This window comes from Lagenorhynchus albirostris, chromosome X (genome assembly GCF_949774975.1).
Source record: "Lagenorhynchus albirostris chromosome X, mLagAlb1.1, whole genome shotgun sequence".
Classification (NCBI taxonomy): domain Eukaryota; kingdom Metazoa; phylum Chordata; class Mammalia; order Artiodactyla; family Delphinidae; genus Lagenorhynchus; species Lagenorhynchus albirostris.
The window spans coordinates 56,301,301-56,317,675 of record NC_083116.1 but is presented as its reverse complement, the minus strand read 5'-3'; positions in this window follow the sequence as shown (position 1 = coordinate 56,317,675).

Below are 16,375 nucleotides of genomic sequence, written 5' to 3'. Positions count from 1 at the left end.
TTGTTATGGCTAAGTAATATTCCATTGTGTATATATATATATATATATATATATATGTATGTATGTATATCACATTTTTTTAGCCATTCTTCTTTTGAATGACACTTGAGGTACTTCTGTATCTTGGCTATTGTAACTGCACTGCTATGAACATTTGGGTGCATATAGTGTTTTGATTTTCTTCAAGTATATACACAGGACTGGAACTGCTGGATCATATGGTAGTTCTATTTTTAAATTTTTGAGGGACCTCCATACTGTTTTCTATAGTGGCTGCACCAATTAACGTTTCCAGCAACAGTGTAAAAGGGTTCCCTTTTCTTCACATCATCGCCAAAATTACTTGTAGAATTTTTGATGACAGCTATTCTAACAGGTGTGTGGTGATATCTTATTATGATTTTGATTTGCATTTCTCTCATAATTAGTGCTGTTGAGCATCTTTTGATTTGCCTGTTAGCCATGTATATGTCATCTTTGGAAAAATGTCTATTCAGGTCTTCTGCCCATTTTTTGATTGGGTTGTTTGTTTTTTTGATATTGAGTTGTATGAACTCTTTATATATTTTATATATTAACATCTTGTCTGTCACATCATTTGCAAATATTTTCTCCCATTCTGTAGGTTCTTGTTTCACTTTGTTGATGGTTTCCTTTGCTGTGCAAAAGCTTTTAAGTCTGATTATATCCCATCTGTTTATTTTTGCTTTTATTTGTTTTGACTTGGGTGACATATCCAAAATAATTGCTATGACCTTTTTTTTCCCTTATATTCCATATATATGTGTTAGCATACGGTATTTGTTTTTCTCTTTCTGACTTACTTCACTCTGTATGACAGACTCCAGGTCCTGAAGAACCTAGGGGTAAGACGGGAATAAAGACACAGACCTACTAGAGCATGGACTTGAGGATATGGGGAGGGGGAAGGGTAAGCTGGGACAAAGTGAGAGAGTGGCATGGACATATATACAATACCAAACGCAAAATAGATAGCTAGTTGGAAGCAGCCACATACCACAGGGAAATCAGCTAGGTGGTTTGTGACCACCCAGAGGGGTGGGATAGGGAGGATGGGAGGGAGGGAAATGCAAGAGGGAAGAGATATGGGAACATATGTATAACTGTTTCACTTTGTTATAAAGCTGAAACTAACACACCATTGTATAGCAATTATACTCCAATAAAGATGTTAAAAAATTGCTATGATTTATGTCAAAGAGTATTCTGCCTATGTTCTCATCTATGGGCTTTTTGGTTTCAGTTCTTTAATTTAGGTTTTTAATCCATTTTGAGTTTGTTTTTGTATATTATGTGAGGAAGTGTTCTAGTCTCATTGTTTCACATATATCCATCCAGTTTTTCCAGCACTAGTTATTGAAGAGACTGTCTTTTCTCCAATGTAAATTCTTGCTTCCTTTGTCCCAGATTAATTAACCATAGGGGCATGGGCTTATTTCTGAGCTCTCTATTTTGTTCCATTGATCTATGTGTCTATTTTTGTGCCAGTATCATGCTGTTTAGGTGACTGTATCTTTGTAGTATAGCCTGAAGTCTGGGAGGGTGATACTCCAGCTTTGTTCTGTATCTCAGGATTGCTTTGAAAATTTAGGTCTATTTTGGTTCCATATGAATTTTAGTATTATTTGTTCTAGTTATGTGAAAAATGTCATGTGTATTTTGATAAGGATTGCATTAAATCTGTAGTTTGCTTTGGGTAGTATGGCCATTTTAACAATATTAATTCTTCCAATCCAAGAGCACAGGATATCTTTCCCTTCCTCTGTATCATCTTCAATTTCCTTAATCAGTGTTTTATAGTTTTCAGAGTATAGGGCTTTCACCTCCTTGGTTAAGTTTATTCCTAGGTACTTTATTCTTTTTGATGAGATTTTAAATGGGATTTGTTTTTTTTAAATATATCTTTCTGATATTTCATTATTGGTGTATATAAATGGAAAATATTTCTGTATATTAATCTTATATCTCGCAACATTGCTGAATTCATTTATTAGTTATAATAGGTTTTTGGTTTAGACTTTATGGTTTTCTATATAAAGTATCACATCATCTGCAAATAGTAACAGTTCTAAATCTTCTCTTCCAATTTGGATGACTGTCATTTCATTTCCTTCTCTGATTGCTGTGGCTAGACTGCCAATAATATGATATGTAGAAGTGGAGTGGACATGCTTGTCTTGTTTCTGAATTTAGAAGGAAGTCTTTGAGCTTTTCACCATTAAGTATGAAGTTAGCTGCAAGTTTATCAAAAATGGCCTTTATTATGTTGAGATATGTTCCCTTTGTACAAACATTGATGAGAGTTTTTGCCATGAATGTATATTGAATTTTGTCAAATGATTTTTATTTGCATCTATTGACTTTCATCTTTCCTTTTGTTTATGTGGTGTATCATGCTGATTGTTTTGTGAATATTGAACTATCATTGTGTCACTTGATCATGGTGTATGATCTTTTTTATATATTGTTGAATTCAGTTTGCTAATATGTTATTGAATATGTTTCATCTATATCCATCAAGAATATTGGTCTGTAATTTTCTTTTTTTATTGTAATGTCTTTGTCTGGTTTTGGTATCAGGTTATTGGTGGTTTCATAGAATGAATTTGGGAGTGTTCTGTCCTCTTCATTTTTTTTTTTTTGAATAGTTTGAGAAGATAGGTGTTAGCTCTTCTTTATATGTTTGGTTGAATTCATCTGTGAAGCTGTCTGTCCTGGACTTTTGTTTGCTGGGAGGTGGTTTTTTTTTATTACAACTTCAATTTCACTGCTAATGATTGATCTATTCAAATTGTCTTTTTTCTTGATTCAATCTTGGTAAAATGTATATTTCTAGAAATTTGTCCATTTCTTCTAGGTTGTCCAATTTGTTGGCATATAACGGTTTGTAGTACTGTCTTACAAGTTTTTGAATCTCTGTGGTATCAGTTGTTATTTCTTCTCTTTCATTTCTCATTTTGTTTATCTGTATCCTCTCTTCTTGGTGAGCTTGGTTAAAGGTTTATTAATTTGTTTATCTTTTCAAAAAAAGCTCAATTTCATTGACTTTTTTCTGTTGTTTTGTATATCTATTTTATTAATTTCCTCTTTGAACTTTATTATTTCCTTCATTCTGCTGATATTGGGCTTTGTTCTACTTTTTCTAGTGTATTTAGGTGCTAGGTTAGGTTGTTTATGTGAGATTTTTCTTGTTTTTTGAGGAAGACCTCTTTTTTGTTTGTTTATTTTAAAGCTATTTTAATATTTTTTAAATTGAAATATAGTTTATTTACAATGTTGTGTTAATTTCTGCTGTGAAATTAATAAAACAAAGTGATTCAGTTATACATATATATATTCTTTTTTAAAATAATCTTTTCTATTATGGTTTATCAAAGGATATTGCCTATAGTTTTGTGTGTAAAGCTATTTTTAGATTATTGGATTCTTTTGGACAAGGTAAAAATATCAGTCCAAAGAATTTTATACATATTAAATTTTATGCATGCAGAGAGCTAAAAAAATATATGTAATAATACAGGGGCAGTATGAAATCATACTATATGTTAATTTTTAACATCTTTATTGGAGTATAATTGCTTTACAATGGTGTGTTAGTTTCTGCTTTATAACAAAGTGAATCAGTTATACATATACATATGTTCCCATATCTCTTCCCTCTTGCATCTCCCTCCCTCCAACCCTCCCTATCCCACCCCTCTAGGTGGTCACAAACCACCTAGCTGATCTTGTGCTATGCAGCTACTTCCCAATAGGTATCTATTTTACATTTGGTATTGTATATATGTCCATGCCACTCTCTCACTTTGTCACAGCTTACCCTTCCCCCTCCCATCCTCAAGTCCATTCTCTAGTAGGTCTGTGTTGTTATTCCCATCTTACACCTAGGTTCTTCATGACCCTTTTTTTTTCTTAGATTTCATATATATGTGTTAGCAAACAGTATTTATTTTTCTCTCTCTGAATTACTTCACTCTGTATGACAGACTCTAGGTCCATCCACCTCACTACAAATATCTCAATTTTGTTTCTTTTTATGGCCGACTAATATTCCACTGTATATATGTGCCACATCTTCTTTATCCATTCATCTGATGATGAACACTTAGGTTGCTTCCATGTCCTGGCTATTGTAAATAGAGCTGCAATGAACATTTTGGTACATGATCCTTTGAATTATGGTTTTCTCAGGGTATATGCCCAGTAGTGGGATCGCTGGGTCATATGGTAGTTCTATTAGTAGTTTTTTAAGGAACCTCCATACTGTTCTCCACAGTGGCTGTATCAATTTACATTCCCACAAACAGTGCAAGAATGTTCCCTTTCCTGCATACCCTCTCCAGTATTTATTGTTTCTAGGTTTTTTGATGATGGCCATTCTGACTGGTGTGAGATGATATCTCATTGCAGTTTTGATTTGCATTTCTCTAATGATTAATGATGTTGAGCATTCTTTCATGTGTTTGTTGGCAATCTGTTTATCTTCTTTGAAGAAATGTTTATTCAGGTCTTCTGCACATTTTTGGATTGGGTCGTTTGTTTTTTTTGTTATTGAGCTGCATGAGCTGCATGTAAATTTTGGAGATTAATCCTTTGTCAGTTGCTTCATTTGCAAATATATTCTCCCATTCTGAGGGTTGTCTTTTGTTCTTCTTTATGGTTCCCTTTGCTGTGCAAAAACTTTGAGGTGTCATTAGGTACCATTTGTTTATTTTTGATTTTATTTCCATTTCTCTAGGAGGTGGGTCAAAAAGGATCTTGCTGTGACTTATGTCATAGAGTGTTCTGCCTATATTTTCCTCTAAGAGTTTGATAGCGTCTGACCTTACATTTAGGTCTTTAATCCATTTTGAGTTTATTTTTGTGTATGGTGTTAGGAAGTGTTCTAATTTCATACTTTTACATGTAGCTGTCCAGTTCTCCCAGCAACATTTATTGAAGAGGCTGTCTTTTCTCCACCATATATTCTTGCCTCCCTTATCAAAGGTAAGGTGACCATATTTGAGTAGGTTTATATCTGGGCTTTCTATCTTGTTCCATTGATCTGCTTCTGGTTTTGTGCCAGTACCGTATTGCCTTGATTACTGAAGCTTTGTAGTATAGTCTGAAGTCTGGGAGCCTGATTCCGCCAGCTCCATTTTTCGTTCTCAAGATTGCTTTGGCTATTCGGGGTCTTTTGTGTTTCCATACAAACTGTGAAAATTTTGTTCTAGTTCTGTGAAAAATGCCAGTGGTAGTTTTATAGGGATTGCATTTAATCTGCAGATTGCTTTGGGAAGTAGAGTCATTTTCACAATGTTGATTCTTCCAATCCAAGAACATGGTATATCTCTCCATCTATTTGTATCATCTTTAATTTCTTTCATCAGTGTCTTATAATTTTCTGCATACAGTTCTTTTGTCTTCTTAGGTAGTTTTATTCCTAGATATTTTATTCTTTTTCTTGCAATGGTAAATGGGAGTGTTTTCTTAATTTCATTTTCATAATTTTCGTCATTAGTGTATAGGAATGCCAGAGAATTCTGTGCATTAATTTTGTATCCTGCTACTGTACCAAATTCATTGATTAGCTCTAGTAGTTTTCTGGTTGCACCTTTAGGATTCTCTTTGTAGAGTATCATGTCATCTGCAAACAGTGACATCTTTATTTATTCTTTTCTAATTTGGATTCCTTTTATTTCTCTTTCTTCTCTGATTTCTGTGGATAAACCCTGCAAAACTATGTTGAATAATAGGGTGAGAGTAGGCAACATTGTCTTGTTCCTGATCTTAGTGGAAATGGTTTCAGTTTTTCACCATTGAGGATGATGTTGTCTGTGGGTTTTTCATATATGGCCTTCATTATGTTGAGGAAAGTTCCCTCTAATCCTATATACTGCAGGGTCTTTATCATAAATGAGTTTTGAATATTGTTGAAAGTTTTCTCTGCATCTATTGAGAAGAACATATGATTTTTCTCCTTCAATTTGTTAATATGGTGTATCACGTTGATTGATTTGCGTATATTGAAGAATCTTTGCATTCCTGGAATAAAGCCCACTTGATCATGGTGTATGATCCTTTTATGTGCTGTTGGATTCTGTTTGCTAGCATTTTGCTGAGGATTGTTGCATCTATGTTCATCATTGATATTGGCCTGTAGTTTTCTTTCATTGTTACATCTTTTTCTGGTTTTGGTATCAGGGTGATGGTGGCCTCATAGAATGAGTTTGGGAGTGTTCCTCCCTCTGCTATATTTTGGAAGAATTTGAGAAGGATAGGTGTTAGCTCTTCTCTAAATGTTTGATAGGATTCGCCTGTGAAGCCATCTGGTCCCAGGCTTTTGTTTGTTTTGAAGATTTTTATTTTTTTTTCGGTACGTGGACCTCTCACTCTTGTGGCCTCTCCCATTGCAGAGCACAAGCTCTGGACGCACAGGCTCAGTGGCCATGGCTCACGGGCTTAGCCGCTTCAAGGCATGTGGGATCTTGCCAAACGGGGGTACGAACCCGTATCCCCTGCATTGGCAGGTAGACTCTCAACCACTGCGCCACCAGGAAAGCCCAGTATGGAAGAATTTTAATCAGTTTTAACTTCAGTGCTTGTGATTGGTCTGTTTATAGTTTCTATTTCTTCCTGGTTCACTCTCAGCAGATTGTGCTTTTCTAAGAATTTGTCCATATCTTCCAGATTGTCCATTGTATTCGCGTAGTGTTGCTGTAGTAATCTCTCATGATCCTTTGTATTTCTGCAGTATCAGTTGTTACTTCTTTTTCATTTCTATTTCTATTGATTTGAGTCTTCTCCCTTTTTTCTTGATGAGTATGGCTAATGGTTTATCAATTTTGTTTATCTTCTCAAAGAACAAGCTTTTAGTTTTATCGATCTTTGCTATCATTTCCTTCATTTCTTTTTCATTCATTTCTGATCTAATCTTTATGATTTCCTTCCTTCTGCTAAGTTTAGAGGTTTTGTTCTTCTTTCTTTAGTTGCTTTAGGTGCAAGTTTACGTTGTTAATTTGAGATGTTTCCTGTTTCTTAAGGTAAGATTGTATTGCTATAATCTTCCCTCTTAGAAAGGCTTTTGCTGCATCCCATAGGTTTTTGGGTCGTTGTGTCTCTATTGTCATTTGTTTCTAGGCATTTATTGATTTCCTCTTTGATTTCTTCAGTGATCATTTCATTATTAAGTAGTGTATTGTTTAGCCTCCATGTGTTTGAATTTTTTACACATCTTTTCCTGTAATTGATATCTAGTCTCATAGCGTTGTGTTCGGAAAAGATACTTGATACAATGTCAATATTCTTAAATTTACCAAGGCTTGATTTGTGACCCAATATATGATCTATCCTGGAGAATGTTGCATAAGCACGTGAGAAAAATGTGTATTCTGTTCTTTTTGGATGGAATGTCCTATAAATATCAATTAAGCCCATCTTGTTTAATGTATTATGTAAAGCTTGGGTTTCCGTATATTTTTTCATTTTGGATGATCAGTCCATTGGTGAATGTGGGGTGTAAAAGTCCCCTACTATGATTGTGTTACTGTCGATTTCCCTTTTTATGGCTGTTAGTATTTGCTTTATGTATTGAGGTGCTCCTATGTTGGGTGCATAAATATTTACCATTGTTATATCTTCTGCTTGGATCGATCCATTGATCATTATGTAGTGTCCTTCTTTGTCTCTTGTAATAGTCTTTATTTTAAAGACTATTATATCTGATATGAGAATTGCTATTCCAACTTTCTTTTGATTTCCATTTGCATGGAATATCTTTTACCATCCCTCCACTTTCAGTCTGTATGTGTCCCTCGGTCTGATGTGGGTCTCTTGTAGACAGCATATATATGGGTCTTGTTTTTGTATCCATTCAGCTAGTCTGTGTGTTTTGGTGGGAGCATTTAATCCATTTACATTTAAGGTAATTATCGATATGTATGTTCCTATTCCCATTTTCTTAATTGTTTTGGGTTCGTCATTGTAGGTTTGTTCCTTCTTTTGTGTTTATGCCTAGAGAAGTCCCTTTACCTTTTGTTGTAAAGCTAGTTTGGTGATGCTGAACTCTCTCAGCTTTTGCTTTTCTGTAAAGGTTTTAATTTCTCCATCAAATCTGAATGAGATCCTTGCTGGTAGAGTAATATTGGTTATAGATTTTTCTCCTTCATCACTTTAAATATGTCCTGCCACTCCCTTCTGGTTTGCAGAGTTTCTGCTGAAAGATCAGCTGTTAACTTTATGGGGATTCCCTTGTGTGTTATTTGTAGTTTTTCCCTTGCTGTTTTTAATATGTTTTCTTTGTATTTAATTTTTGACAGTTTGATTAATATGTGTCTTGGCCTGTTTCTCCTTGGATTTATCCTGTATTGGATTCTCTGTGCTTCCTGGACTTGATTAACTATTTCCTTTCCTTAATTAGGGAAGTTTTCAACTATAATCTCTTCAAATATTTTCTCAGTTCCTTTCTTTTTCTCTTCTTCTTCTGGAATCCCTATAAATTGAATGTTGGTGTGTTTAATGTTGTGCCAGATGTCTCTGAGATTGTCCTCAGTTCTTTTCATTCTTTTTTCTTTTTTCTGCTCTGCAATTTTTATTTCCACTATTTTATCTTCCAGGTCACTTATCCATTCTTCTGCCTCAGTTATTCTGCTATTGATCCCTTCTAGAGTATTTTTAATTTCATTTATTGTGTTGTTCATTGTTTCTTTTTTCTTCTTTAGTTCTTCTAAGTCTTTGTTAAACGTTTCTTGCATTTTGTCTATTCTATTTCCAAGATTTTGGATCATCTTTACTATCATTATTCTGAATACTCTTTCAGATAGATTGTCTATTTCCTCTTCATTTGTTAGGTCTGGTGCATTATTACCTTGCTCCTTCATCTGCTGTGTTTTTCTCTCTTTTCATTTTGTTTTTCTTACTGTGTTTGGGGTCTCCTGTTTGCAGGCTGTAGGTTCGTAGTTCCCGTTGTTTTTGGTGTCTGTCCCCAGTGGCTAAGGTTGGTTCAAAGTGTTGTGTAGGCTTCCTGGTGGAGATGACTAGTGCCCATTTTCTGTTGGATGAAGCTGGATCTTTTCTTTCTGGTAGGCAGGTCCACATCTTGTGGTGTGTTTTGGGATGTCTGTGGCCTTATTGTGATTTTAGGCAGCCTCTCTGCTAATGGGTGGGGTTGTGTTCCTGTCTTGCTAGTTGTTTGACATAGGGTGTCCAGCACTGTAGCTTGCTGGTCATTGAGTGAAGCTGGGTGTTGGTATTGAGATGGAGATCTCTGGTATTGAGATGGAGATCTCATAGGGTGTCCAGCACTGTAGCTTGCTGGTCATTGAGTGAAGCTGGGTGTTGGTATTGAGATGGAGATCTCTGGGAGATTTTTCCATTTGATATTACATGGAGCTGGGAGGTCTCTTTTGGACCAGTGTCCTGAAGTTGGCTCTCCCACCTCAGAGGCACAGCAGTGACTCCTGGATGGAGGAACAAGAGCCTGTCATCACACGGCTCAGAATAAAAGGGAGAAAAATTAGAAAGAGGATAAAATAAAACAAAGATAAAATATAATAGAGTTATTAAAATAAAAAATAAATAATAATTAGTAAGAAAAAAAATTAAGTAAAAGAAACAAAAACAGACGGACTGAACCCTAGGACAAGTTTTGAAAGCAAAGCTTTACTGACAGAATCTCACACAGAAGCATACAGATACACACTCGCAAAAAGGGGAAAAGGGGAAAAAATAGTCTGTCTTGCTCCCAACGCCTGCCTCCTCAATTTGAGATGATTCGTTGTCTATTCAGGTATTCCAGAGATGCAGGGTACCTCAAGTTGATTGTGGAGCTTTAATCCGCTGCTCCTGAGGCTGTTGGGAGAAATTTCCCTTTCTCTTCTTTGTTCCCCCAGCTCCCGGGGTTCAACTTTGGATTTGGACCTGCCTCTGCATGTAGGTCACCTGAGGGAGTCTTTTCTTCGCTCAGACAGGACAGGGTTAAAGTAGCAGCTGATTCGGGGTCTCTGGCTCACTCAGGCCAGGGGGAAGTACGGGTATGGATGTGGGGCAAGCCTGTGGCAGCAGAGCCTGGTGTGACGTTGCACCAGCCTGAGGCACCCGGTGCATTCTCCTGGGGAAGTTGTCCCTGGATCCTGGGATCCTGGCAGTGGCGGGCTGCACAGGCTGCCAGGAGGGGTGGTGGAGATAGTGACCTGTGCTTGCACACAGACTTCTTGGTGGCGGTAGCAGCAACCTTAGCGTCTCATGCCCGTCTCTGGGCCGGGGCTCATGTCTGTCTCTGGATCTCCTTTAAGCAGCGTTCTTAATCCCGTCTCCTCGTGCACCATGAAAAAATGAGGGAAGAAAAAGTCTCCTGTCTCTTCAGCAGCTCCAGACTTTTCCCGGACTCCCTCCCAACTAGCCGTGCCCACTAACCCCTTTAGGCTGTGTTTGCCAACCCCAGTGCTCTCCCTGTGATCCGACCGAAGCCCAAGCCTCAGTTCCCAGCCCCCAGCTGCCCCCCGTGTGAGCAGACAAGCCTCTCGGGCTGGTGCGTGCTGGTTGGCACCGATCCTCTGTGCGGGAATCTCTCCCCTTTGCCCTCCACACTCCTGTTGCTGCGGCTCTAAAAATTCCCCCCCACACCACCTGCAGACTCCACCCACGAAGGGATTTCTACTGTGTGGAAACCTTTCCTCCTTCACAGCTCCCTCCCACGGGTACAGGTCTCGTCCTTATTCTTTTGTCTCTGTTTTTTCTTTTTTCTGTTGCCCTACGCAGGTATGTGGGGAGTTTCTTGCGTTTTGGGAGGTCTGAGGTCTTCTGCCATATTTCAGTGGGTGTTATGTAGGAATTTTTCAACATGTAGATGTATTTCTGATGTATCTGTGGGGAGGAAGGTGATCTCCGCGTCTTACTGTTCTGCCATTTTCTCCCTACTCTCCGCATGTGTCTTTCTGAATTATGGTTTTCTCTGGGTATATACCCAGTAGTGGGATGGCTGGATCATACAGTAATTCTATTTTTAGTTTTTTTTAAGGAAACTCCATACTGTTCTCCATAGTTGCTGTATCAATTTACATTCCCACCAACAGTGCAACAGTGTTCTCTTTTCTCCACAGCCTTTCCAGAATTTGTTGCTTGTAGATTTTCTGATGATGCCTATTCTAACTGGTGTGAGGTGATACCTCATTGTAGTTTTGATTTGCATTCTCTAATAATTAGTGATGTTGAGCAGATTTTCATGTGCTTCTTGGCTATCCATATGTCTTCTTTGGAGAAATTTCTATTTAGGTCTTCTGCCCATTTTTGGATTGGATTGTTTGTTTCTTTAAAATTGAGCTGCATGAGCTCTTTATATATTTTGGAGATTAATCCTTTGTCCCTTGATTCGTTTGCAAATATTTTCCCCAATTCTGAGGGTTGTCTTTTCATCTTGTTTATAGTTTCCTTTGCTGTGCAAAAGCTTTGAAGTTTCATTGGGTCCCATTTGTTTATTTTTGTTTTTATTTCCATTACTCTAGGAGGTGGATCAAAAAAGATCTTGCTGTGATTTATGTCAGAGTTTTCTTCCTATGTTTTCCTCTATGAGTATTATAGTTTTCCATCTTACATTTAGGTCTTGAATCCATTTTGAGTTACTTTTTGTATATGGTGTTAGGGAGTGCTCTAATTTCATTCTTTTATATGTACCTGTCCAGTTTTCCCAGCACCACTTATTGAAAAGACTCTTTTCTCCATAGTATATCTTTGCCTCCTTTGTCATAGATTAGTTGACCATAGGTGTGTGGGTTTATCTATAGGCTTTCTATCTTGTTCCATTGATCTATGTTTCTGTTTTTGTGCCAGTACCATATTGTCTTGATTACTGTATCTTTGTAGTATAGTCTGAAGTCAGGGAGTCTGATTCCTTTAGCTCCGTTTTTTTCCCTTAAGATTGCTTTGGTTATTCGGGGTCTTTTTTTGTCTCCATACAAATTTTAAGATGATTTGTTTTAGTTCTGTAAAAAATGTCATTGGTAATTTCATAGGAATTGCATTGAATGTGTAGATTGCTTTGGGTAGTACAGTCATTTTCACAATATTGATTCTTCCAATCCAAGAACATGGTATATCTCTCCATCTGTTGGTATCATCTTTAATTTCTTTCAGCAGTGTCTTATAGTTTTCTGCATACAGGTGTTTTGTCTCCCTAGGTAGGTTTATTCCTAGGTATTTTATTCTTTGTGTTGCAATGGTAAATGGAAGTGTTTCTATAATTTCTCCTTCATATTTTTCACCATTAGTGTACAGGAATGCAAGAGATTTCTGTGCATTAATCTTGTATTCTGTAACTTTACCAAATTAATTGATTAGCTCTAGTAGTTTTCTGGTGGCATTTTTAGGATTCTCTATGTATTGTATCATGACAGTTGCAACCGGTGACAGTTTTGCTACCTCTTCTCCAACTTGTATTCCTTTAATTTCTTTTTCATCTCTGATTGCCATGGCTAGGACTTCCAAAACTATGTTGAATAATAGTGGTGAGAGTGGACATCCTTGTCTCCTTCTTCATCTTAGAGGAAATTCTTTCAGTTTTTTACCATAGAATGATGTTTGCAGTGGGTTTGTCTTATATGGCCTTTATTATGTTGAGGTAGGTTCCCTCTATGCCCACTTTCTGGATAGTTTTTATCATAAATGAGTGTTGACTTCTGTCAATGGCTTTTTCTGCATCTATTGAGATGATAATATCATTTTTATTCTTCAATTTGTTAATATGGTGTATCACATTGATTGATTTGTCTATATTGAAGAATCCTTGCATCCCTTGGATAAATCCCACTTGATCATGGTGTATTATCCTTTTAATGTGTTGTTGGATTGTGGTTGCTAGTATTTTGTTGAGGATTTTTGCATCTATATTCATCAGTGATATTGGTCTGTAATTCTCTTTTCTTGTAGTATCTTTGCCTGGTTTTGGTATCAGCGTGATGGTGGCCTCATAGAATGAGTTTGGGCGTGTTCCTTCCTCTGCAATTTTTTTGAAGAGTTTGAGAAGGATGGGTGTTAACTCTTCTCCAAATGTTTGATAGAATTCACCTGTGAAGCCATGTGGTCCTGGACTTTTGTTTGTTGGAAAATTTTTAATCACAGTTTCAATTTCATTACTTGTGATTGGTCTGCTCATATTGGCTATTTCTTCCTGGTTCAGTCTTGGAAGGTTATGCCTCTATAAGAATTTGTCCATTTCTCCCAGGATTTCCATTTTATTGGCATAGATTTGCTGATATTAGTCTCTTAGGATGCTTTATACTTCTGTGTTATCTGTTGTAACTTCTTTTTCATTTCTAATTTTATTGATTTGAGTCCTCTCCCTCTTTTTCTTGATGAGTCTGCCTAATGGTTTATCAATTTTGTTTATCTTCTCAAAGAACCAGCTTTTCATTTTATTGATCTTTGCTATTGTTTTCTTTGTTTTTATTTCATTTCTTTCTGCTCTCATCTTTATGGTTTCTTTCCTTCTGCTCACTTTGGGCTTTGTTCTTCTTTCTCTAGTTCCTTTAGATGTAAGGTTAGATTGTTTGCTTGAGATTTTTCTTGTTTCTTGAGGTAGGCTTGTAAAGCTATAAACTTCCCTCTTAGAACTGCTTTTGCTGTATCCCATAAGTTTTGGATCATCGTGTTTTCATTGTCATTTGTCTGTAGGTATTTTTTGATTTCCTCTTTGATTTCTTCAGTGATCTCTTAGTTATTTAGTAATGTATTGTTTAGCCTCCATGTGTTTGTGTTTTTTACATTTTTTCCCTGTAATTCATTTATAATCTCATAGCATTGTGGTCAGAAAAGATGCTTGATATGATTTCAGCTTTCTTCAATTTACTGAGGCTTGATTTGTGACCCAAGATGTGATCTATCCTGGAGAATGTTCTCTGGGCACTTGAGAAGAAAGTGTAATCTGCTGTTTTTGGATGGAATGTCTCATAAATATCAATTAAATCTATCTGGTCTATTGTGTCATTTAAAGCTTCTGTTTCCTTATTTATTTTCATTTTGGATGATCTGTCCATTGGTGAAATTGAAGTGTCAAATTCTCCCACTATTATTGTGTTACTCTCGATTTCCTCTTTTAGAGCTGTTAGCAGTTGCCTTATGTATTGAGGTGCTCCTATGTTGGGTGCATATATATTTATAATTGTTATATCTTCTTCTTGGATTGATCCCTTGATCATTATGTAGTGTCCTTCCTTGTCTCTTGTGTAACATTAGTTATTTTAAAGTCTATTTTATGTGTCTATTATGATGTGAGTCTATTATGAGTCTATTTGTTATTTTAAAGTCTATTTTAAATTCTATTATGATGTGAGTATAGCTACTCCAGCTTTCTTTTGATTTCCTTTTGCATGGTATATCTTTTTCCATCCCCTCACTTTCAGTCTGTATGTGTCCCTAGGTCAGAAATTGGTCTCTTGTAGATGGCATATATATGGTTCTTATTTTTGTATCCATTCAGCAAGCCTATTTCTTTGGGTTGGAGCATTTAATCCATTCACGTCTAAGGTAATTATCGATATGTATGTTTGTATGATCATTTTCTTAATTGTTTTGGGTTTGTTTTTGTAGGTTCTTTTCTTCTTTTGTGTTTCCCACTTACAGAAGTTCCTTTAGCATTTGGTGTACAGCTGGTTTGGTGGTGCTGAATTCTCTTAGCTTTTGCTTGTCTCAAAAGCTTTTGATTTCTTCATTGAATCTGAATGAGATCCTTGCCACGTAGAGTAATCTTGGTTGTAGGTTATTCCCTTTCATCACTTTAACTATATCATGCCACTCCCTTCTGGCTTGTAGAGTTTCTGCTGAGAAATCAGCTGTTCACCTTATGGAAGTTCCCTTGCATGTTATTTGTCATTTTTCCCTTGCTCCTTTGAATAATTTTTCTTTGTCTTTAATTTTTGCCAGTTTGATTACTATGTGCCTTGGCGTGTTTCTCCTTGGATTTATCCTGTATGGGACTCACCGCTCTTCCTGGACTTGGGTGGCTATTTCCTTTCCCATGATAGGGAGGTTTTTGACTATAATCTCTTCAAATATTTTCTCTGGTTCTTTCTCCCTCTCTTCTCCTTCTGGGACTCCTATAATGCGAATGTTGTTGCATTTAATGTTGTCCCAGAGGTTTTTTAGGATGTCTTCATTTCTTTTCCATCCTTTTTCTTTATTCTGTTCCATAGCAGTGAATTCCACCATTCTGTCTTCCACATCACTTACCCATTCTTCTGCCTCAGTTATTAAGCAATTGATTCCTTCTAGTGTAGTTTTCATTTCAGTTATTGTATTTTTCATCTCTGTTTGTTTGTTCTTTAATTCTTCTAGGTCTTTGTTAAACATTTCTTGCATCTCTGGGTCTTTGACTCCATTCTTTTTCCGAGGTCCTGAATCATCTTCACTATCATTATTCTGAATTCTTTTTCTGGGAGTTTGCCTATCTCCACTTCATTTAGTTGTTTTTCTGGGGTTTTATCTTGTTCCTTCATCTGGTATATAGCCCTCTCCCTTTTCATCTTGTCTATCTTTCTGTGAATGTGGTTTCTGTTCCACAGGCTGCAGGATTGTAGTTCTTCTTGCTTCTGCTGTCTGCCCTCTGGTGGATGAGGCTATCTAAGAGGCTTGATAGGAGCAACTGGTGGTGGGTAGAGCTGACTGTTGCTCTGGTGGGCAGAGCTCTGTAAAACTCTAATCCACTTGACTGTTGATGGGTGGATCTGTGTTCCCTCCCTGTTGGTTGTTTGGTCTGAGGCAACCCAACACTGGAGCCTACCTGGGCTCTTTGGTGGGGCTAATGACAGACTCTGGGAGGACTCATGCCAAGGAGTACTTCCCAGAACTTCTGCTGCCAGTGTCCTTGTCCCCACGGTGAAACAGATCTGCTCCCCGCCTCTGCAGGATCCCCTCCAACACTAGCAGACAGGTCTGGTTCCTTCCCCCCGGGGTCACTGCTCCTTCCCCCGGGGTCCCAATGTGCACACTACTTTGTGTGTGCCCTCCAAGAGTGGAGTCTCTGTTTCTTCCAATCCTGTCAAAGTCCTGCAATCAATTCCTACTAGGCTTCTAAGTCTGATTATCTAGGAATTCCACCTCCCATTGCCAGAGCCGCAGATTGGGAAACCTGACATGGGGCTCAGAACCTTCACTCTAGTGGGTGGACTTCTGTGGTATAAGTGTTCATGCCAGTCTGTGAGTCACCCACCCACCAGTTACGTGATTTGATTTTACTGTGATTGCACCCCTCCTACCATCTCATTGTGTCTTCTCCTTTGTCTTTGGATGTGGTGTATCTTTCTTGGTGAGTTCTAGTGTCTTCTTGTCAATGATTGTCCAGCAGCTACTTGTGATTCTCGTGTTCTCACAAGGGGGAGTGAGAGCA